The sequence below is a fragment of the Cyanistes caeruleus genome, chromosome 25 (assembly GCF_971803275.1).
Source record: "Cyanistes caeruleus chromosome 25, bCyaCae1.hap1.1, whole genome shotgun sequence".
Lineage (NCBI taxonomy): Eukaryota > Metazoa > Chordata > Aves > Passeriformes > Paridae > Cyanistes > Cyanistes caeruleus.
The window spans coordinates 6,212,007-6,233,468 of NC_141725.1; the positions used below are offsets into that span (position 1 = coordinate 6,212,007).

At 50.5% G+C, this 21,462-nt stretch overlaps 1 long non-coding RNA gene across 1 annotated transcript; it reads left to right on the forward strand.

The window, feature by feature from the left end:
- Positions 1–1,179: 1,179 nt before the first annotated feature.
- Positions 1,180–20,769, forward strand: LOC147649392 (uncharacterized). Its single transcript, XR_015279225.1, has 4 exons — positions 1,180–1,345; positions 16,014–16,125; positions 16,219–16,310; positions 16,673–20,769. It is a non-coding gene; the product is annotated as an uncharacterized LOC147649392 (long non-coding RNA).
- Positions 20,770–21,462: the final 693 nt, after the last annotated feature.

A 21,462-nucleotide genomic window follows, 5' to 3' on the forward strand; every position in this document is an offset into this window, starting at 1 on the left:
TTGAGACTGCCCGGTGTGCAGGGGAACATGACTGAGGCAATCTGCCCAGATGCTGGGCCAGCACTGCTCATCACACCAGAGGGTAAAGGGGCTTCCCTGGGCATGGGAGGCTTGGGGTTCCCTAGGAGAGGTTGGAGAGCACTGGTGCAGAGGAATTGAGCTCCTCTGTGTGTATTGGGCTGGAAGCAGAGCCCAGAGCCTGTCAAGCCAAATGCTGGAGAAGCCCTAATTGCTGGAGGCTGAAGGCAACCTTGGAAGAGGACACACTGCAGGGCAGTGGGGGCTGATGGAGAGCAGGGGACCAGGGATTTACTGTTGCTCAGAGCCTATCAAATGAGATTTGATATTGCTACAAACCAGAGGCTTTAATTCAGCTGCTGGAGGAGAGGAATAGCTGCAGAGTTTGCATTTGGGAGGAGCAGGAGGAAGAGCCACTGTGGCCTTCCTGACCTTAATTCATAAATCCCTCCTGCTCCTGCCCTGGAGAAAAGGCCGTCCCGTTCTGCCCTCAAGATGTTCACAGCCCTTGGAGCTCTGCGGCAAGGCCATGGCTATAACTTATCCTGAGCCTCCTCCAGTTGTCTGCAGGAGTCAAGGAGAAACGGCTCCTCAGGCACATCTGGCCAGCTGTGCTCCCAGGTGCCCGAAGCACAGCGGGTGGGAGGTGGGAAGCTGGCTGGGCAGCAAACGTGGCCATGGGGCTCCTCCCCAAGATGCACTCGCCTGCCAAATCTCCCTGAAGTACTTGATTTGATTAACAGACTTGAGATCGGGAAGGAATTTTCCACATGTCACTCTGGCAGGAACCAGGGAGATTTTTGCCTTCCTCTGTATCACAGAGTGGAAAACATCTGGGCACATCAATTACCCGTGACTGCAGGAGACGTGAGCATCAGCGACACCTCGGGCTGCCTGGGACATCCTCGGGGGCCCTGCACAGCCCCTGGGGCCCATCACCCCACAAACACAGAGCTGGGCTGGGGATGCTCCATCCACAGCACCTGCACAGGTTTCAGGTGCCTCACAGGACTGGAAAGTGCAGAAATAATCCTGAGGATTAATAACTGGGGTTAAGCCTAACTGGGATTACCAAATTCCTCCTTAAGGCTGTGGTTTGACTTAATGCATCCCAGGTGCGCTAATTGGCCTTAAATGTGCTGATCAGTCTCACCTGGAACCACACCTGCCCACCCACAAATTCTATTGAAGCCCAGTGCAGGCTGTGTCCTGAGTTTGTTCCTCTCCAGCTCTCCTTTGTGGATTCCCTGTTGTCTGGTTTCCAGTCTTGTCTCCTGCCTCCCAGGACCCTGGAGCTTCTCCTAGAGGTGGCTGTCACCGTGCTCAGGTACCCACAGTGTGTTCTGTATCTTTGTGTGCAAACAAAGCCCTGTTTGAAAACCTCTCTTGGTTACCATTCAGGTATTTAATGCTCAAAAAGTTGTTGTCTGTTTCCCCAATTTACTTCCAGCGAAAATCTGTGCTAATTTGGGATAAACTGACCTTGATATTCCCAGTCTCCACCAGCCCAAGGCAGCACTTGCCTGCTTGGTCATGGTGCTCTTGTGTTACTCATCTCGCAGCACAACGAGCACTGGCAAACACATCAAGCAAGGAATGAGCTAAAGTTTCCAAATCGTCACTCAGTATAAAATGTGACTTGTTGGAAAATGTCAACATGGCTGTTTTGACAGACTTTTTTTCCATCTAAGCAGATTTGTCAAAGCCAGCCCTCTGCCTCTGAACATGAATTGTTTTCTGCTTGTCCAAGGGGAAGAAGGGCTTCATGCAGAGAGTCCCAACCCAAGTTTCTTCCTTACCCTGCCAAGGTCCTGCCACATCTTCTTGAGCTCAAACATTTCTCCTTCCAGGAGTCAAAAATTCAGTGTCAAGCTAAAACTTTGACTCGTTGGGAGGAACCTCTGTCTTTGCTTGAAGGATAAAAGCCAAGTGGTGTCCCTGAGGTTCCCCCAGACCAAAGGAGAGGAGCTGCTCGTGCAGGGTGGGGATCTCCAGCTGCCTCCCAGCCTGCAGCTTTCATCTCCTGGTTATTCCCTCCCCTGCCACCCACCCCCTTCCATGCCAGCCTCCTGCTTTTAATTACGTTGTAGAAAAGTCTCACAACTCAGCGATTCAAGGTGGCATTTGAGAGAAATGATTCCCTTTAGCATAGCTGACAGCTAATTTGTGTAAAGTTTAATTACAGCTAGCATTAATTAACTGGCAGTGTGTTGCGATACTAAAGCACGACCATCTGTTCTTTAAACTGCCTCCCCCAAATTTCAGCCCTAATAATTTTGGTGCCGGGGAGGTTGCTCGGGTGGCCCCGGTGTAGCCACAGCTGCAGAGGGAGGGCGTCACCCACTGCTGCTGATGGAGCACTGAGTGAATCAGCTCCCGGTGCTGTTGCTATGTAGGGATCAGCTCTGGAGGATGCTTTGGGAGCTGCATCTCGTATTTCAGTGGAGGATCAGCTCTCACCTGGCAGCAGAGAGCTGCTGGTCCAGCCGCACGGGCCGGTGCCTGGCGTGGCAGCGTTTGGTGTTTGCTGTGTGGAGGAATGTGTGAGATCTGAGCGCTGGGAGGAAGGCTCCAAGGTTGGCTGTGGGACAGGGTGGTGCTGGGGGTGCAGCAACACCATCCCTTCTGCAAAGGCAAAGCTGGTAATGTCCCCAGCCTGAAAACAGAACCTGAGTGTGTTCACAGCAGTGCACAGTCCCCAGCTGTGTCCCACAGGGCGGGCTTGCAGTTGTTCCTGGTTTCAGTCTGTCCATCCCCTGAGCTGACACGAATGGCCTTAGTCTGTTGCAGCAAAAAACAAACACTGGGAGCTTGTTTTGGCATATGCTGCCAGAGGCAGATACAGTGCTGGGAGATGAGTGGCACTGGGTGCACACAGCTGGGCTCCAGCAAATCAGCCCAGCTCATCCTTCACACAGATCAGGACCCCACAGGTGAAACTGGGATGGGGCAAAACTCTGCAATCAAATGTCCCAGAGCTCTGCCCTCAGTAAATCAAGTGTAACCTCAGTGCAGCTGCTTTGATCTCATCGTCTCATCATGTAAATCTAGCTGAAAACAAATACATCCTCAGTGAGAGACAAGCTTGTCCGCCAGGCTCTCGGCCAGGCCTTTGGATCTGTGACTTTGAACAGTGCTCGGCAGCTGCTGGTGGGAGGAATTGCCTTGGTCAAACTGCAGCTCCCAGCTTGTGTCAGCTGCTGGATTCAGGGTCGAACAGAGCCTTTCCTCCCAGTTCCCCAAATGTGGAGATAATTTAGTCCCTCAGTTTAACACCATGTCTTGGTTCCTGCCCTCATGGAGTGAATTTTGGTGCAGGGATGGAACCTCTCTGATGGCCTCTCACAAAGATATCCAAAGCTGGAGAGCAGGTTTGGGCAGGGAGCTGGTGTGCTGGGGATGGGGGATGGCTGGGGATAGGACAGGAGTCTGGGATTTGGATGGCTCAGGTTTTGTCCCTGCTCTGACACGAGCTGCCTGTCCGAGCCTGCTCCAGGGGCTGCTGGGGCTGAGGCTCTGGTGCCAGCCCAAGTGAAATCCCAGCTTCTTCAGCTCTGCTGCTTTCACCACGTTCCTCGGGCACAGCGTGCTGCTGATGACAGGAGACATGTGCTGTGTGACACGCTGGCAGACGTGGACACACGTGGTTGTCACCCACGCTGTAACCAAGCGCAGAGAGGGCTGAGTTAACCCTGCCGGGGGGAAAGGGTGAAGCCTTGACTCTGCTGATGTCGATGTGAATCCTCTGTGGACTCCCCAGGTGGGAGTGAGGGTGAAATCCCACCTCCCAGGAGTTGTCCACAGTTCCACCTCTTGTCACAGGAGCTGAAGTTGTGGTTGCAGGCAGCCGGGTCAGCCCAGGATGGGCAGTTCTGTGCCTGCCTGCTGAGGATGCAGCATAAAATATTACTTAACACCACACCACACCACACCACAGTCATTACCCTAATCCATTCTGCTGTATAAGAGCCCTGGAGATTCCTGCAGCTCAGCTGATGGGAGACAACTCAGAGCTCTGTTTTTTGTACTGCTTTTCCCCCAAACTCTCTTTTGCCAGGCCTGCTGCAATCCAGAGCCCAGCAGTGTGTGGCTGCATTACTGGGCTGCTCTGAGTTGATGCCTGCTGCCAAGCATCCCATGGGCATTCCTGGCTTGCCAGCCTGGAATATCTTGCCTGTGAGCAGTAGGATCTCACAGAGCTGCGAGGATGACGTGCCTGGATGCAGAGAAGCTGCAGCAAGCACAGCTCTGGGAGATTCCCTGGGGTGAAGGGGATGGTGCCTTCCCTGCTTTGCTCCCAAGGATTCCCCTGTTTGGAGGGGTCAGAACTGGGCTGTAGTGGAGGAAACGTCTGCTGGTGCAATGATGGGGTTGTGGGCAGACCTCTGGCAAGCAGGAGTGGTAATTAAATGCTTGCTGGTGTTTCAGGTGTCTTTATGCAAAACAGCCTGGCAGAAGGTTTTGGTGCTACATGGAGAGCATGTTGTAACTGCTGCCATAAGCTGGAGGTGGGCAGAGGGAGGCAGAGCCTGGAAGGCTGAGGGACAAGCTCTGGGTGGGACCCAGAAGAGGATGTTGGGGGTGAATAGGTTTGTAGGGTCCCACATTAAGGGGAAATTCAACACAACTGGCTGAAAGACATCCAAAACTCAAATGTTTCGAAGCTGTTCTTCCTGACCATGCCATCATGTCTGGAGCCCTGGGCTGCCTCAGCCTCCAGGGATAAAGCCATCCTGGAGGGATGTGGACAGCGGTTCTCACCTGGGCTGTTCGCAATTAGTCTAATGAAGCAGTTCGTGTGATATTGTTGCCCTCTATTGGGCCCAGCCTGAACGGCTGGGACGGTGTTGATGTGCCCACGTGTGGTGGGGAAGGGTCTGGGGCTTTTCCCAGCTTTGGGATGGGAGCAGTGCTTCCCCAGTTGATTGTGCTGGAGCTCCTTGGAGAGGCAGTTCCTTCCCAGAGCTCTCGTGAGCAAAGAGCCAGAGCTAATGCCAGCTGGAGGTAATGAGCCTTGCTGTGGACTTCAGTGGAATTTGGATCAGACCATTTGCAGTCTCTGGGGATGAGTCGGTTCTGCAGAGCCCTAGTGACGGGCTGGAAGCGTGCCCGAGTTGTTTTCAGAGAGGTTTGTAACAAGGAGCTGGTCTGGGCTCCCCTGTGCCGCCCTTTGAGCAGCAGTGAGGAGCCCTGGGGTGCCAGTGCCTGTGTGTGGAGCTCCCTGAGCACCCTGCACTGACTGGGGGCTGCAGCAGGGCCAGGAGTCCTGCCCAGGCCCTGCAGACCCAGCAGCATCACTGCAGATGGGGATGGCAAAGCACCACTCCCACTTCTTCCCTGACCTGTTCGGGCCTGGCTCCTGCTGCAGACACTGGGAGCTCGTGGAGGAAACCTGGATTTAACCTGGGCACGGTGGAGTTGTTTCCAAGGGCCCAGGGGAGGCTCAGCTGGATGTCACCTGCAGGCTGTGACACCTGGAGGTGTTCAGCAGAGCAGAGTCCCCTCTGCTGCAGAGGCCCTGGGCTGGCCAAGGCTCAGGGTTTGGAGGGGTCTCTCTCAGTGAGGTGTGCGTGGGCTGGCCCCACAGGAATACTGGCACAGTGGAGAGAAAACCTTTTAGTGGATTGATTCAATATTGGTTTTGAACTCGTTCCCAGTGCAGGGAAGCAGAGGTTCACCTGTCAGTGCCAGGGTCCACACGTGGAGCACAGCAGGGCTACACAGCCCCTGGCTGGGATGTGCAAGGTCAGGCAGGGCCAGGGGGCACCTGAGGAGCTTCCTCTCCTCTCCATCCCTCCCTTTGCTGGCTGTGCTCTGTCTCTGTCACACTGGCAGGATGCTGAGGGGTTACAGCACAACTTGGCAGCGCTGCTCTGGAACAGAAATGCCCTGTGGAGCTGGGGAAACTGCTCCCTGAGAGCAAAGGCACCAAAACAAACAGCATCTCCATGAAAATTAAATAGCCAGAACTAGAAATGGCTTGCTCCTCTTTCTTTCTTTTAAGTGAGAAGAAGTAGGTAGAGTTGGAATAGCTGGGAGTGTTATAAATGATGACATGCCTTTGAACTAGCAGCTGGGTGAATGTCTCATCCCACGCTGTCTATGTTCGTGCTCCCCTGTCATCTGCTCGCGAGGACTAATAGAGATAAAACAATCCAAGGATGGATTTCCAGGCGGAACAGTTCTGCCAGGTGTCTCCTCATGCTGTAGGAGGAGACTTGAAAAAGAAAGGAGAGGCAACGGTGCCAAAATGCACCTGGTGAAGGTGAGGGAGTTACAACAGGGTAAATCTGAGGCCTTGGGAAGGAGGAAATGGATGGCTTGACCTTGTGCTGCAGAGGGACACGCTGCCATCAAAGCCTCCCAAACCCTGCCCAGAGAGGCGTGGGAAATGTGTGCCTGGTGTCAGAGGATGAGCTCAGGAGCTGATGGGTGGCTTTGCCATCCGGCTGGAAGGACCCATGGTGGCTGCAGAAACACTGTTTGCTCTGCATCTTGCAATGGCCTCCTTAAAGACCTGAACAAATATTTGTACAATGTTGTTCCTTGAGCACCACGTCACTGCTCTAATTCCACAGAATTTGTTCTGTGGAGCAGTTATTCCTGCACTGGGAATCCCACAGTGGGGCAGACACTGCACCCCACAGGGCCTGTCTGGTTCTGCCTTTGCACCACTGCCTTGAGGCCAAGAGCTTCCAGGACTCTGTCCTAAATAATCCACACCAGGAAGGTTCATTTGAGGTTCAGTAGAGCAGTTGAGCTGGGAACCTCTGACCAGAGGCCTCATGGATGTCAGCAGCATTGGGCAGTGCTGGTTAGACTAGAGCTTTCCTGAAAAGGTCAGGTCAGGATGAAGATTTAATATATTTATTTCATTGGCCAAAGCAAATGCCTCTCAAATACTAATTAAATGTATGTTACTCAGCTAGGGCTATTGCTGGGGTTGTTTTTTCTTGCTCCAGTGACGAATATGGCCAATTAAATCAACAGTATCTCTCTTCTTGCATTCATTTTCTCTCTCCATCACATGCTTGAAGGAGAGCAAAATCAAACTGACAGCTGAAAGGGTTTTCAAATCCAATGGGCAAAATGCTTGGAGCTTCTTCCTTTGGACTGCAGGGTTCTGCTGAGGCTCCCCCTTCTCTGAATCAAAATCTCCATCTCAAGCCTTATTTCATCCTATCTCCAGTCTCTGTGTTTGATTTCTACCTACTGACCTTCCATGCTGGCCTGTGCTGTCTCTGTACAAGCATCCACAGCCCCTGATTTCTGGGAGAGAAAAAGACTCGAGTCAGTAAAAGGCAAAATTTATTTTTTTCTTTCTTTAGGATCACTGTCACAGGCTGCTCTTGGCTTTTCAGGCAGGAGATGCCTCTGTGGAAGGTACTTCCCCACACCTCTGGTGTCAGGACAGCTATACCCAGGTTCCCTCCTTCCCAGAGCTACTGGGGCTTGTGGGATCTAGCAGAGGGGAGACTTTTTACCTTGTTGATAGATCATTTCTTAAATTTTTGCAGTAGCATCTCTGCTGATTTCAAGAAAGCAGTGAGAGATTTGTGGAGAAAGAATGTTTTTGGGTCAGGGAAGGAGTCTCGTACCTGCTCACGCCTCATCTCTTTGAGGGAGGTGTGGAATCAATCTTTGTGATTAAGTGGGAGAGCAGGTAGCTTGAAGCCTCTGGGACTTTGCAGTCTGCTCAGGTCCTGGTGCAGAGGAGATGGGAAGAGCTGGGTCTTTCTCTTCTGAGAACATTTGAAAAGGAAAAGTACCGAAGAGCAGAATTGTTCTGGTGCAAAACCAGACACGGAGCAAGACTGTGATCTCTGCTGATACCAAGAAAGGAACAGGAGCAACACAGCAGAGGTGTATCTTGCTCCTTATTACCTCAGCATGGAAACATCACCTATTTCCATTGGGATAAGGTGTTGGTGCTCCCAGTGACCGTGGGCTGCTCAGCCCCAGCATTGCACCAAAGGCTGTGTGAGCCCAGGGCTGCCGTGGTACAGAGGATTGGGAGAGTCAGGCTGCTTTTCTTTCAAAGCACTGATCCCATTTCCTTGTATTCTTAAGTAGCTTCAATCCATCTTAGTGCATTACAGAACTGTGTTGATTGTTCTGCTGCAGGACTAATAACCAGCCCTGCTCTGCAGATTGCCCTGGAGAGCCGAGCTCCTGCTTGGCCGTGCCAGCCTGCCCAGGAGCAAACACCCCGGGGTGACTGGGGCTGGGAAGGGCCCCACAGATTTCTCTGTGAGCAGGAGAGAAAGGGGAGCATTGTGAGGTGTGGACAAGAAGTAAAAAGGGCAATGGGCTGGTGAGAGTGAAAATCAGGTGTCAGAACTTGGGGTGGGAAAACCTGACCTGGAAAAGGAAGAGGCTGAGAAACAGACTGGATGAAGGAAGGTCTGAGTTAGAAAGGGCCAAGCCTACGTCCCCACAGATGTTTGAGGAAGAACAGGGAGCTGGGTGGTGAAGCTCCCTGAAGACCATTGCATCAGCCCCATCCTGCTGTGAGGGGAGCAGGGGCCTATTCACCACTGGTGGGCTTGGACATCTCTAAGGAATGAAATGGAGACGGTGTCTGCCTTGCAAGAAAGAAACATTCTGCAATAGGATTGTGTGGGGGGCAGGCCAAAGGAAGGGAGGTTTCCATGCACATTGCAGCCTTTGGAGAGCAGAGGTTTCTGGCCCCATGGGCAGGCATATTCTGTCCTTCATCTCCATCCAAGATGGGTTTTGGAGATCAGAGGTGAGGCTCTCTGCTGCTGTGATGCTGTCGATGTCGATCGGGTTGTGCTGCAGGGAAGCTGGCTCTCTCCTTTTAATTACAGTCAATATTAAATGTGAGTGCTCAAGGTTGAAATTCCTACCTTTGGCCCGCTCAGGATCTATAGATCACTCAAATCTCACGTCAGCTCTCAAAGTAGTTTTTATGTTGTTGTCAAGGCTTAGTGCTGGTTCTCCACAAGGAGGAAAATGTCTCCAGTGCAGGACAGGCTGCACATGGGGCAATTGGCCACCCTAATTGCTCCTGGTGATCTGTAAATTAAATAAGGTGACAATTCAATTCACCTTGGTGTTCTGGTGGTGGAGTCAATAGCTCCCAGTGCTGGATCACCAGCTGCTCCCCTCTGGGTCACAGTCTGGTGACTCTCCCAGCAATAAACTGAACCGTGTTTGTGCAGGAAAAGCCTGCAATAAAATGTGCAAGAAACTGCAAAGAACTGCCTGATAAATGAGGTCTGTAAGTCATCCTTTGAGGCCATGCTGGAACCTGGTTATTGCTTAATAGAGTGGGTGCAGTGGAGCTTGGTTTATGGGGTAGGAACTTCCTACAAGGAGCGAAGGGCTCCTGGCAGCTTAGTTCAGCAGTGTTGGGGTGCTCCCCCTGGGCAGAGCTATCAGAGGAGGTTCCACATGGATTGTTCTGGTGCACCCACTGGTGCTCTGATGAAAAATGTGTGTGTGGAGCAGCCTTGGCTCTCCTCAGCAGGGCTGTGGTGGGTTCATTAGGGCTTTGGCTGCTCTGAGCTGGCTAAACCCATGAGACTGCATTCCCTTCCCCCATCACAGTTAATTTTCTGCATGGGGCTTGTATCAAATATTGCAAGTTATCCTTTTTTTTGGCATGAATTTGAAACTCTGCATATACCATTTCCCTTCTGCTTGAGCTCTGGGACATAGAAAAACCAGGGATTCTTTCCCAGCAGCTGCTGTCTTCTCATCTCTTGCTCTTCTGTGTGATTTGGTAACAATTAACTCCCTGCCATTGCATCATTTCTGCCTGTACCACCTCCTAGCACAGCCCTTTCCACACCTCATCTATTCCTTAACCTTCCTTAACTTCCCTCAGCTTCTCCTGTGTTGCCAAGCAAACTGCAGCACTGCTGACCTGGGACAGACACATCCCGAGGGCTGTAGGATACATGGGATGCAGGATGTGAGCTCCATCCCTGTGCTCACACCCAGAGCCTTGTTCCCCTTTTTCCCTCTCAGGTATTGCGTGCTGTGGTTTATTTTAAACGCTGGGGTAGTGCTGGCTCCAGAGAAGTCAATAATCCTCCTCCAGCTGTGGGGTCTGTGTCCCACCCCGCAATAAACTGTGCTGGGAGTGCCATGAGTGCTGCTGGAGGGGTGTGGGTCTGACAGCTGTAGGGCTGGAGGTCAGGCTCACTGTGACACACATTTGATTCCAGCATAGAAGCCTTTGATAATATTAAGTGCAGCAAAGGGTTTTTCTCTCTTACCCAGATTCTGTTCCCTTTCTTGTTGCTCCTTTTTAAATTAAGGCACTGCAGTGTTGTGTTGCAAGAAGGATCTATTTTTCTACTGACCCATTTCAGTAAAATTTCAGCCCATCTAGAGCATATGCTGCTTGTGAAGATGGAAAGAAATTCACAGATATTAAGGACACTGAGATCAACTCATCTCACCTCATGCATAACAGCCTGGAGAATTTCCCCCAGGACTCTCCTCTCCAGCCCAGCACTCTGCAGCTGGATGACACTGTGGCTTTTTGTGTCATTACCAAGAACCATCTCAAGGTCTGGCTCAGGGGTCTCGTTCAGCCCGTTCCCCTTCTCTGGGCAGAAGTGGGACACTTGCAGCAGGAGGCAGCAGCCAGCTTTGGCCCCTGCTGCCACCAGCACACAGAACACACTGGCTCTTCTGCCTCCTCCCCGTGTGGCCGCAGCATCACTGCTTTCTTAGACCTTGGGTAGGGAGGATGAGGGCAGTGAGAGAGTGCTGGGATGGCTGGCAGTGCTACCAGCACCTTTCCTTCCATTCCTGCCCTTGAGGGGGCCGTGGACACAGGAGATTTCAGATCTCCAGATGCTGCTTGTGCAGCTTAGCTAGGCCAGCCCTGTCCCCTCCTAAACTGCTGACAGCAGCTACCTCCAGAGGGCAATTAAAAACCTAAATGAGCTTCCTGCCACTAATCACCATCCAGAGGACCTGCCTGCTTCCTCAGAAGGAGACAACAGCCTCTGCCTTCTCAGCTGCTTGGACAGGCCTTGTGCTGCAATGGAAGTGATTCATGGTCCTCACAGGACTGCACACCCTGCAGGAGATGGCAGTTTTCTTGGGAACCGACTTTAAAATCATTTTTCCCCGTTTGTTCCACAAATGAAATGAAACAGCTCAGTCTGAGGACTTGCAGAAAGACTTGTTTCCATCAAGCCCTTGGAAATGCTGTCATGTTTCATTCCAGGAGAAATTGGTTTGAAACTTCTCCACTGCCAGGAAAAAAAAAAAAAAATCTGAAACTACATTTTCTTCTCTTCCTCCCACCTGAAGCTGTCTGGATTGCCTTGGGCCAGAAGTGATGAATTCAGGTCCACTTTGTCAAGGGCCAGTGCATGTATTCATGTATCTTTTCCAAGCCTGAATAACTTGGGTGCTGTTATTTTCAGAAGTCACAAAGGTTTCTGTGTTGTGGAGAGCATTCTTCTCAGTTTTGCAGGATTATATTTTCAGACTGTATTTTTCTGAACTCCTGGCCTTTTGAGTATTAATGTAACCACTAAAAAAGAAAATAATCTAAGGCAAGAATCTTACTTGATGGCCATAATTGTGTCATCTTGTTGCGTGGTCCAAAAGTGATCTGAAGACAGCCCACTCCTTGGACAGTGCCCAGGGGAAATAGGGTGGTTTATGTTTTAAGAAGAGCCTTTGATTTGGGAGTTCAGCCTTGGTACAGCTGTGCAGGTTTAATGTCTTGGTCAAAGTATGTTAGAGCTGCTCATTTTCTTAATTTTTGGCATTTACTAAAGACGGTTTATGCCTTTTATATGAGATTAAATGCTAATAGTGGTTTTGTGAGTGTTTCCAGCTCTGCATCCCCATGTGCAGTTTGGGACTTGGCTGCCTGCCCCATCCCCAGTGGGTGTTGGAGCCACACGAGCCAGCCCAGGGAGCCAGAGCTTCCTGCAGCTCGTGCTGTGAGCAGGACTGGAAATGCATCCAGAGCCTGCCCAAACAAGACTCCTGTACCTGGTGTGTCTAGAGAAAAGATGAAGATCTGTTTGCATCGTGTTAGTACATAAATCCAGCTCCCCTTAAGGTGCTTAGGCACATTTGGATAATGACCTGGAACAACCTGGGTAGCAGGAGGTTCCGTGTACCTGTCACAGCAGCTCTGTGAGCGGGGAGATTGCCAGCCAGCAGGCAGAGGCAGCCAATTATGCCACGCTCAGAAGCATTTCATTCTTTTTTCCATCTCCCCAGCTCCACAAAGCGAATCCTGCTGTAGAGACCTCTGCCTCCTGCTGGCATCACCTCCTGTCTGAGGAGATAGTGTGGAAAGTGCCCTCAGTGTTTGTAGTGTGTTTTTTCTGCTGCAGTTCGAAGCTGCTCTCCTCAGCAGGGGACTGTATGAGCTGCCCTGATGCTCAGGGACAGCCTGTGGCAGCCTCTCTGCCTCCGGGGGCTTCTGGGCTCTGCTCTTGCTGGGAGAGGGAGGAGTTGATGGGAATTGCTTCACATTTTGCCCCGTATTTTTTCCCCTCTCTACTCATCAGGCTGGGAAATGGTTCCTGCTGGCTGTAACACCTCCCAGGTCCCACAGATTTTGGGGGATTTGGGGTAACACTAAACAACAAGATACAGTGTGTGTGCGCCTATGCATGTGTATTTTGGGAGGGAATTGAGGAAACATTCTAGCAGAGGTAAACCAGCTCCCATTTTTTATCTCTTTTTAATTCCTGATTTCTTCCTCCTTTTTTGCTTCCCCCACCCCGTTCCTCTGGCTCAAGTTGTTTTTGGTATTTCCAGCTGAGATTTCATGCTTTTCTTTCATTGTGGGTATCAGGGGAGGGGGACCAAAGCTGCAGTGTTAATTCCTTCCCAATAAAAGCCAGCCTGGAGCAGGACTGAAGGAAGCAGCACAGCAAAGACTTCCTTTGGTTTAGTGATAATGTCTCTGTCACTGTTCAACAGGTGCTATCCCCAGTAAGTCTAACCCCTCACCTGTGCCTGAATGTGTTGAAGAGGAAGATGATGCCTCTTCATGCTGTGTTCTCCAGGCATGTCCTTTGAGGTCCTGTTCCTCTTCATCTGCTCTGCAGGAGGTGACCTTGCCCAGAGGAGCTCCTGGCTGCCTCAGAAAGGATGTGTCTTCTCCCAGGGCTGGATGTGGGAGCAGGTGTCATTGCAGACCCTGGGGAGAATGGGAACAAAGCAGGATCCTCCATGGATCCCTTCCTCGTGTCCTGCCGTGCAGACCACACCATCCTGCATTTGTCTCCCTGCTCACACACCTGCAGCTTTGTCCTGCAAGCCCCTCTTGTACCAGCTTATGCCAATTATTGTTGGGCTCGTGGCAACAATGATGTAGGATATGTCCCTGAAATCTGGAGTTATGGAAGTTTCCTGCAGCATTTCAGCATTGCCTTGACAAGAACTCACACAGGGTTTCAGGGGTAGAAGTCTGATGCATACCCCTTCCTCACATTGTGAAGTCCTTTGCAGGCTGGAGCTGAACGTGCTGAGTGCAGTTGGGTAGCTCTGAATCCAGATTTCCAGGCTTTTCCCAAATGAAAAGTGTTAGAGAGAGTCCCAGAGACACTTTCCCCCCTGGGTGTTACCACCATGCCAGGAGCCACAGGAGGATGGGAATCAGAACTTGTTTCTGCCCTAGAGGTTTGGAGTGTGCCAGGACAGAACAAACTTGTCCCTTCTGTTGTTTCTGGCTGCTAAGCAACACTTCTGGTGTCTGCAGGCCTGTGGCATCACCCACTGACTTTGTCCAGAGGCTGGCTCATGGAGCATTAACAGCCAACCTGCCTGGACTTCTCCTCCCCTTCCTTTTGGGTCTGCTGTATGCACACAGCTTCTCATTTCATCTCCCTCTGGCTTCTGTCATTTGAAATCAGTCACTTGGTAGCTGCCACTCAAGTGGCAGGAGCTGAAAGTCTCTTTTTGCCTGTGTGACCTCACTCTGCCATTACCCAAACCCCTGAGAGAGCAGCTCCCTTGGCTGGAGGGGAGGAGTGTTGGGACTTGCTGAGCTGAGCTTCAGGACTCCTGGCTCACCACAGCAAGAGTGGGTGGTAGGTGATCTTGGGAGGCAACTTTTGTACTGGAGATTTTCACCTTACTTTGAAACTTCAGCTGCTGCAAATCAAATGGCTAAAAATACTTTCACTTCTATCTATAAAAACTGGCTTTAAAAATCTGTTAATGATGAAGAAAGATGAAAAAGGAAGGGAAAGCATACAGCACAAGTGTTGTCCCTGTCTTACAGAGTGTTTGACAGCAGAAGCTCCCATCTTTCAGGAAATTTCCAGCTCAGATGGTGACTGCTCAGTGCCCAGAGGAATGCCAGTCTGATGGGAATGCAGTAGCTCTATTGCTTGTCAGAACAAACCAGGATTGAATATGCGATGAACCTAGGTTAGTTCAGAACCACAAATCCCTAAAAACCTGTACCTTTTAACAAACAGCCCTTTTTGTTTAATGATCCATGTGAGACTAAACCTGTGGTTTCCAGTGCAGTTGTGTTGGACCTGTAGTTAAAAAATCACTTGTGTACCAGGCAACTGATTTGTTACTGGCCCCCTTGGGCTCTGCTTGAGACAGATTTCACTGGGAAAAGAGCTACAGAAAATGTCAGCAGACAGTGTGTGTGTGTGCCAGAGACTCCCAGCAGCTGTGATTTCTAATCGATTTTATTTTCCCCTCATCTAAAGAGTTTTACACTTGCAGGGAGACATTTTGATGTATTGGGAAACAAAATGAGGAAAAGGTTTGTGGTGTGGTGAGAAGGCAAAGGCTTTCCAGTAGAAGGAGAGCTAAGGAAGACAGTGGGGGTACACTGGGTGACCTTTTTGAAGGTGCATTTCTGTGTTGTTCTTGTGATGGCATTCACCCCTCTGCAGTGTTCTCTAAAACCTTTGCCTGTTTACTTGCACTCAGTGCTCTATTTCTGCTTCAGATCTAAGCTTTCTGTCCCCTTACACAAGGGGCAGGTTTTTGGGGCTGGACAAGGAGCTGTGTGTCTGATCCCACATCTGTCACAGCTCACACAAGGAACCTGTTGTGTCCTGGCTGCCCCAGCACCACCTCTTAGATCCTACAAGTGTCTGCAGCCTGGATCTCAGGAACTCAGACTGATGTGGGCAAAAGGACAAATCCACTCCAAGAGATGGGAGGGTGAGGAAGAAGGGAATGGGGTACAGAGAAGGCTCCTCCAGGGAGTGAGGAAAGGAGAAGGATGGCACCCATCTCCCAGCCACAGGCAGTGTGAGATGGGAGCTCCTAACCCTCAGCCTCCTCTGAAATCCCTGAACGCTCCTGCTGAAGGAAGGAGAGCTGAAGACTTTGGCCAAGATAGTCTTCACTCAGAGTCCAAGTGGTGTCCTGTTTGCTCCCATCCCCTCTGGGTTTTCCATTTGCCCTGCTGCTGTCTCCTCCACCCCAGGCCAGAAGGCTTTGGCTCCTGCTGGCTGAGGTTGAGCCAAGGACCCCAGCACGGTGTGGGGCTGTGCTGGGCTGTCTCCAGCTCTGTGCTGCATCCGTTATTATCATCTCCTCCTCATCCTCTCCTGTCACAATCGTGTGTTTAAATACACTGCATATTTTGGACATAATTTTGACCCATTTTCTCTGGAGTCCCTGCAATCTACTTTGTCAGAATAATTGCAATTTATTTAAATGTCAACAAGCCACACGTGGGAGACAGCAGTTGTGTGCAAGAGCAGAGCAATTACAGGGAACGGGTCCCATTCCAGCACTTGAACAAAGATCCAAGCCAGGAGAAGGGAAAAGATCATTTGCCTCTATTAACTGATCACCCACCCCACCACTCCCAAAGTCCCTGAGTTCCTTTGTGCCTCTTCTTTAGGGCCATCACTCAGTGCAGGAGCTGGGGTATGAAACCAGCTCTTCCTTTGGCATGTTCTTCACAGCAGCATCTGCTCAATCCAGAGGAATTTATGGTGATTTTCCCCATGTAGCTGCTCTCTGACCATCTAATTCTGGTCCTGCCCAAACAGCTTAAACTGAAACAGAAATGCAGAGGAGCCTGACCTGTGTGGACATCATTTCAGCTCTGAAAACAGGCAGACAGGCCCCAGATCCAGCAGTGATTTAACTTGAGGAATAACTGTAGGTGGCTTTTTCCCCTCTGAGGGTTTTGCAGCTGCCTGGCAGTGGGATGGTGTGAGTTTGTTCATAATCAGCCTTCTTCATCTGTGTCAGGTCAGGGTCTCTCTGGCCCTGGCACTGCCCAGGTACACCAGGCTCTCCTGCCCTCCACAGACAAATCCCAGGAGCAGAAAAAGCCATGGTGGGTAAGTGCTTCACTCAAGACACCTTGGCAAGCACCCCTGGCTGTCGCTTGGTGTCCTTATCAGGACATGCTGCTCCTTTGGGGTCAGGCTGTAGGATGAGCGAGGCCCAGGCTCCCAGAGCTGGAATCCTGGTGCTGGCACAGAGGAAGGTCTGGGGCCATCTAGTGACCTTCCACTGAAAGCTTTGTGCTTCCAGCGCTCCCAGTTGCTCTTTAAAGATATGTGGGACATGTTTCCTCCCTGCTGCTGACTGAGCAGGTCCCAAAGAGCCGGCTCGAAGGCAGACCTGCGCCCTCTTAATGATTTTCTTTGCTAGGAGCTGATTTAGAAACTGGTGCGTGTAACCACCTCCTTTCATCTAGGATGAAAGAGAAGGATAACCCACGTCTTTACAGAACAGGAAACTGAAACAGCCAGAGCCTCCACCCAAAATGAGCTGGGAAGAAGAGAAAAGGAGATGTTTGTGCCTCGGTGTCTCCACGGGCGAGGGGAGGGTTTGCAGCTCTCTGCCCTGGGCACCATCCCCTGCACGTGGCTCGGCACTGTGTGCTCCTGTGCTCTTCCAGGTGCCTTGCCTGGATTTCCCAGGGCTCCAGGCAATCTCTTCTCTGTTATTATCAACTACAAGCATGATAATCTGGACCCTAATGCATTCAGGAGATTACAAAGCAGTGTCTTATGGACCTGCTACAAAAGGACCCATAATCTGCTAATGCCCACAATTAAAAAAGGCAGTTGAGCAAATCTGGGCCATTGCAAGTTCATGCCCATGGCTAGAAATGGATTCCAGTTCCAGCTGTTGGCCTTGCAATAGAAGATGACATCTTTATTAAATATTGGTGCTGGAAATATCTTTTCTAGCTTTGGCAAAATGCCTTGCAAAGCTTGGACATAAAGCAAAGTCATCTCTGTTTAGCAGGGTTTTTTCTCTCTTTTTAACTCTGATTGTACAAAATGTGTAGAGATTGGTACTTATTTCATCAACCCAGGTCCTGCGGTAAAAATGAGCTAAGTCTGGTAATGGATTCCTTTGGAGAAAACCTGTTTGTGCAGCTTTTGGGAGGGGGAAAAACTCCTGATACCCCCCCTACTCTCTCTGAATCCACCATGCTGTGATGTTCACACCTCACAGGACTGGGCACCCCAATTTCCCCACGGCCACACTCCGGTGTCCTTCACTCCTGACACCTTCCCACCCACGTTTCTGGTGCGTTGTTCCTGCAGCCCCATCCCTCTCTGGAGGTGCCTGGGCAGATGTGGAGCCTGCCCTGTGGAGCCACAGTGCAGCAGAGCCAGGAACGTGGGTCCCTGGGGGAATCTGCAAAGTACAAGTTGTTATTACTCACTACAGCAGAACAATCAGCACGGGCTCTGTAATGCAGAAAGATGGATTGAAGCTGCTTAAGACCAGAGGAAAATGGAATCTGTGCTTTGCAACAAGGATTTAACTCCTGCAATCCCCTCCCTGAGCGATGAGAGCCAAGCAAAAGGCCAGATTTGAAAATTGCTGGATTCAAGGTGTGAGATGGGGCAGAGCAGCAGGAGCCAAAATCCAACCTGGATCTCAGCTTGGCGTGGTGATGTGCCAGATCCATCTCGTGAAGGAAACTCTCTGCATGTGCAGCTTTTTCCCAGGAGCTGTGGACAGGATCCTGGCATCTCACGCTGCTCAAGTGTGACCAGTACAGCCCTTAGGTGTCCTTTTTCTTCCTCCCCCTGCTGTGATCCCACTGCACAACCACAGTGAGGACAAAGCAAAGCACTTCCAGCAGCTCTACAGTCATGATGACACTGTTTCCTTCTCACGTGTTCCTGGTGGATCTTAGGTTGTGCAATAAGGAGCTCTTGGTTATTACACATTCCTTATTTCTTCCCACAGATGTGTGAGTCCAGCTTTCCCCTTGCTCTGCCTAAGATGAACAGCAGATCCTGTGCTGTTACATTAAGGCAGCTTTAAACATATGATAAACTAGCTATACAAACCTTTGTCATCCAGGGCATAAAACAACCTCTAACTGCTTAGGATTAAGAAGACACTTGTCTTAAATCAGCCAGTTATTTTAAATACTTCTCTGTTAGCTGTCAGATGCCCTGACTGTGTTATCACACCAGGGATTTGTGTCAGACTACAGTGCCAGACTCTGCTCTGACACTGGGGCCTGGGGTAAGGAGGAGCTGGGGCTCCCAGTTGTTTCTCCAGCAGCTTTCTATGGCAAAGGAGGATGAGTCTGGCATGCTGAGTGAGGAGCCAGGCTGCCAGGACTGGCCTGGGAAACTGATCTCAGAGTGCTTCCAGGGCTGCTGAGGGAGCACAGGCTGACTGCCTTGCTCTTTTGGGGTAAAAGGAAAACCAGGGAGCTCCAGCTGGTCATAATCACGTGAGGCTAGAGAGGAACAAACAGCCAGGTGCATGTACACATGGTTTAAAAATACAGATTTTCTTCAATGCTAAATTATCACACGTTGTAATAAAATTTGTTTTGGTTTAATTCTGCTGGTTGTGAGCTCCCAAGAGGAAGTGTTGTAAGCAGCTGCACTCTGGCTGGGACTGCAGGGTTGAGGAAGAGGATTTTAGAAGGGAGGATTCCTCAGCTGTGGGGTGAAGCTACCTGCAGCTGCAAAGGGAAAGGTTCTGCTGTTTCCTTTTTCCACATCACTCTCTCCTGTAAAGACCTGAGGTCTGGTGGCAGGAGGCTTGAACCAGTGCCAGAGCATTTGCACAGAGGTGAGCAGAGATTTACCTGCCTTGGAATTCAGCTGATTTCACTGCTGCAAACTCACCCTCCTAATGAGCCCCTGGTGCAGGAGCCAGGGGGGCTCAGCGAGGCCATGGAACCATCTCTGGCCTCCCCAGCAGAGCCCAGCCCCACCTCAGCTCCTCCTTTTTCTCCCTGCATCAGCTTCATCCTGGGCAATCCAGAGCTCCTTGGAGCCAGTGGGGCTGTGGCTCCTGCTCTGTGCTGGGCAACCCAGGACTCCTCTCTGTTCTGGGCAACCCAGGACTCCTCTCTGTGCTGGGCAATCCAGGACTCCTCTCTGTGCTGGGCAATCCAGGACTCCTCTCTGTGCTGGGCAATCCAGGACTCCTCTCTGTGCTGGGCAATCCAGGACTCCTCTCTGTGCTGAACAATCCAGGACTCCTCTCTGTGCTGGGCAATCCAGGACTCCTCTCTGTGCTGAACAATCCAGGACTCCTCTCTGTGCTGGGTAACCCAGAGCTCCTGGGAGCCAGTGGGGCTGTGGCTCCGTGCTCTCCTCGCGTGCCGCGTCCGCTGGCCGAGAGCATCGCTGTCCTCAGCAGAGGTCCATCTCCTCCCTTTCACCATTTCACCCGCTGCTGTTGATTAAGTTTCTCTTGCAGCTCTTCCAGGAAGCCAGAGGCCTGTTGTTTTGGAGATCTCCTTAATTTGTTTACTCCACATATGTTCTGTCTTGTACAATGACGCTCCGCAGCTGGTCTGGAGCAGCCTACGGCGCAGGGGAAGCAGCAGATGAATTTGAACCAAGGGAAGTTGCTGAAAGCTGACCTGATGTGTGGATCCGAGGGCAGGCTCCCTGAGACTGATGTGGTGAAACTTGGTGCCATGTTGGCTTAGATAGCATCTTTATATTTATTGCTGGTTTCCATCATAATTTGGGCACAATAACAGTTTGTGCAGAAGGTCAGTTAAGCTCGAAGAATCAAAGGTAGAAAACTCCCTGTCTCTGATTTCACTATGCAAATGTAAAAGTTCCCTCCACATGGCAGGGGTTTAGAACTAGATGATCTTTAAGGTTCCTTCCAAACCAAAGTATTCTGGGATTTTAAATTCTTTGAGAAAGGTGGAGAGACAGGGATCAAGGCTTATACTTGCCTGCTGGACAGGACTTGTGCTCTCCAGAAGCAGATATCTGCAAAAACTGGTTTCAGAGGTGTTGTCTGGCCAGGACAGATGGTGCAAGGCACTCTCCTGAGTGTTCTGGGTTCTGCCCCCACGGTGTCCCTGGGGAGCTGGAGAACTGCAGATCCTTCTGCACTGCTTTCCTGCCCATATAACCTGAAGAATCTGGCTCTGTCAGAGGAAAAAAAAAATCATTTGGATGTTTTACTGCTACTGTAAAGCTGTTACTTCTTCCCCACCCACCCTTTAGAGGGGAAAAAAGAAGCCTTGTTTAATCTGCCAGCTTGCAAATGGATCCTAAATAACAGAGTTGTCTTTGGCTGGGTCGATCAAAGGGCGCTGCCCATGAGGACCGGGACACTTTACAGGCTCAGATTAGTGTTGTTTCAGAGGAATTAGATGCTTCTTTGTGTTCTTTTTAAATGATTCTCTTTCTAGGTTGAGTCTGAGCCAGATAGCTGAATGCATAGAATCGATATTTTGCAGAACTGATAGAAAATTAGCCAGGTTTAATAAACTTCATGCATGGCTTCCTATTGTAGCTGTATATCAAAAGGAAAATAAATATATTGACTGGATCTGCTTACAAGAGCAACTATAAGTCACTCTGGGAAATAAGGCAATTGCACAAATGATTATGGGAGGCAGTGTCTCATAGTGTAGGAAGAGATCATGCTCAGGACATCTGGGTCTTTTTGCTAATTTACCATATGACCTTGAAATTCAGGCCAAATTTTCATGTATGTCCACAAAACAGGTTTTGCTTTTTGACTCTGGAATGTTATTTCAGATGCTGAGGTAGCTCCATGTTTGGTCCTCCTCCCCCTGGACCAGGGGAAGTTGCTGGTGGTGCTCCATTCCTTGGAGAAAGGTCCTGATAGCTTTCCCAGGCTTCTTTTTTTATTGTGGATTATTTTTTGGTGGTTCCCCTGAAACATGGGAATGGCACTGCTCCTTTTCCATGTGGAGATTACGGTTGATAAATGTTCTGAGATCCATCCCAACAAAGTGATGGAGAGGTAGAACCAGGCAAGACTCAAACCTCAGGTTTCTCAATTTTTTCTGAGATTCAGGAAGAAATTGTAACTGTTTTCTCCTTGTGATGTTCCCATATTCCAGACCTCAGTGCAGTACACAAACACAGGCATATGGAGCATCCAAACTCACCTTCATCCATCTTCATTTGCCCTGGCTCTAATGGCCAGTGGCCACAGAAGTGTCCTTTGGAAAGCAGGAGCGCGAGACCGTAACTGCTGCTCCGTCCGTTCCTG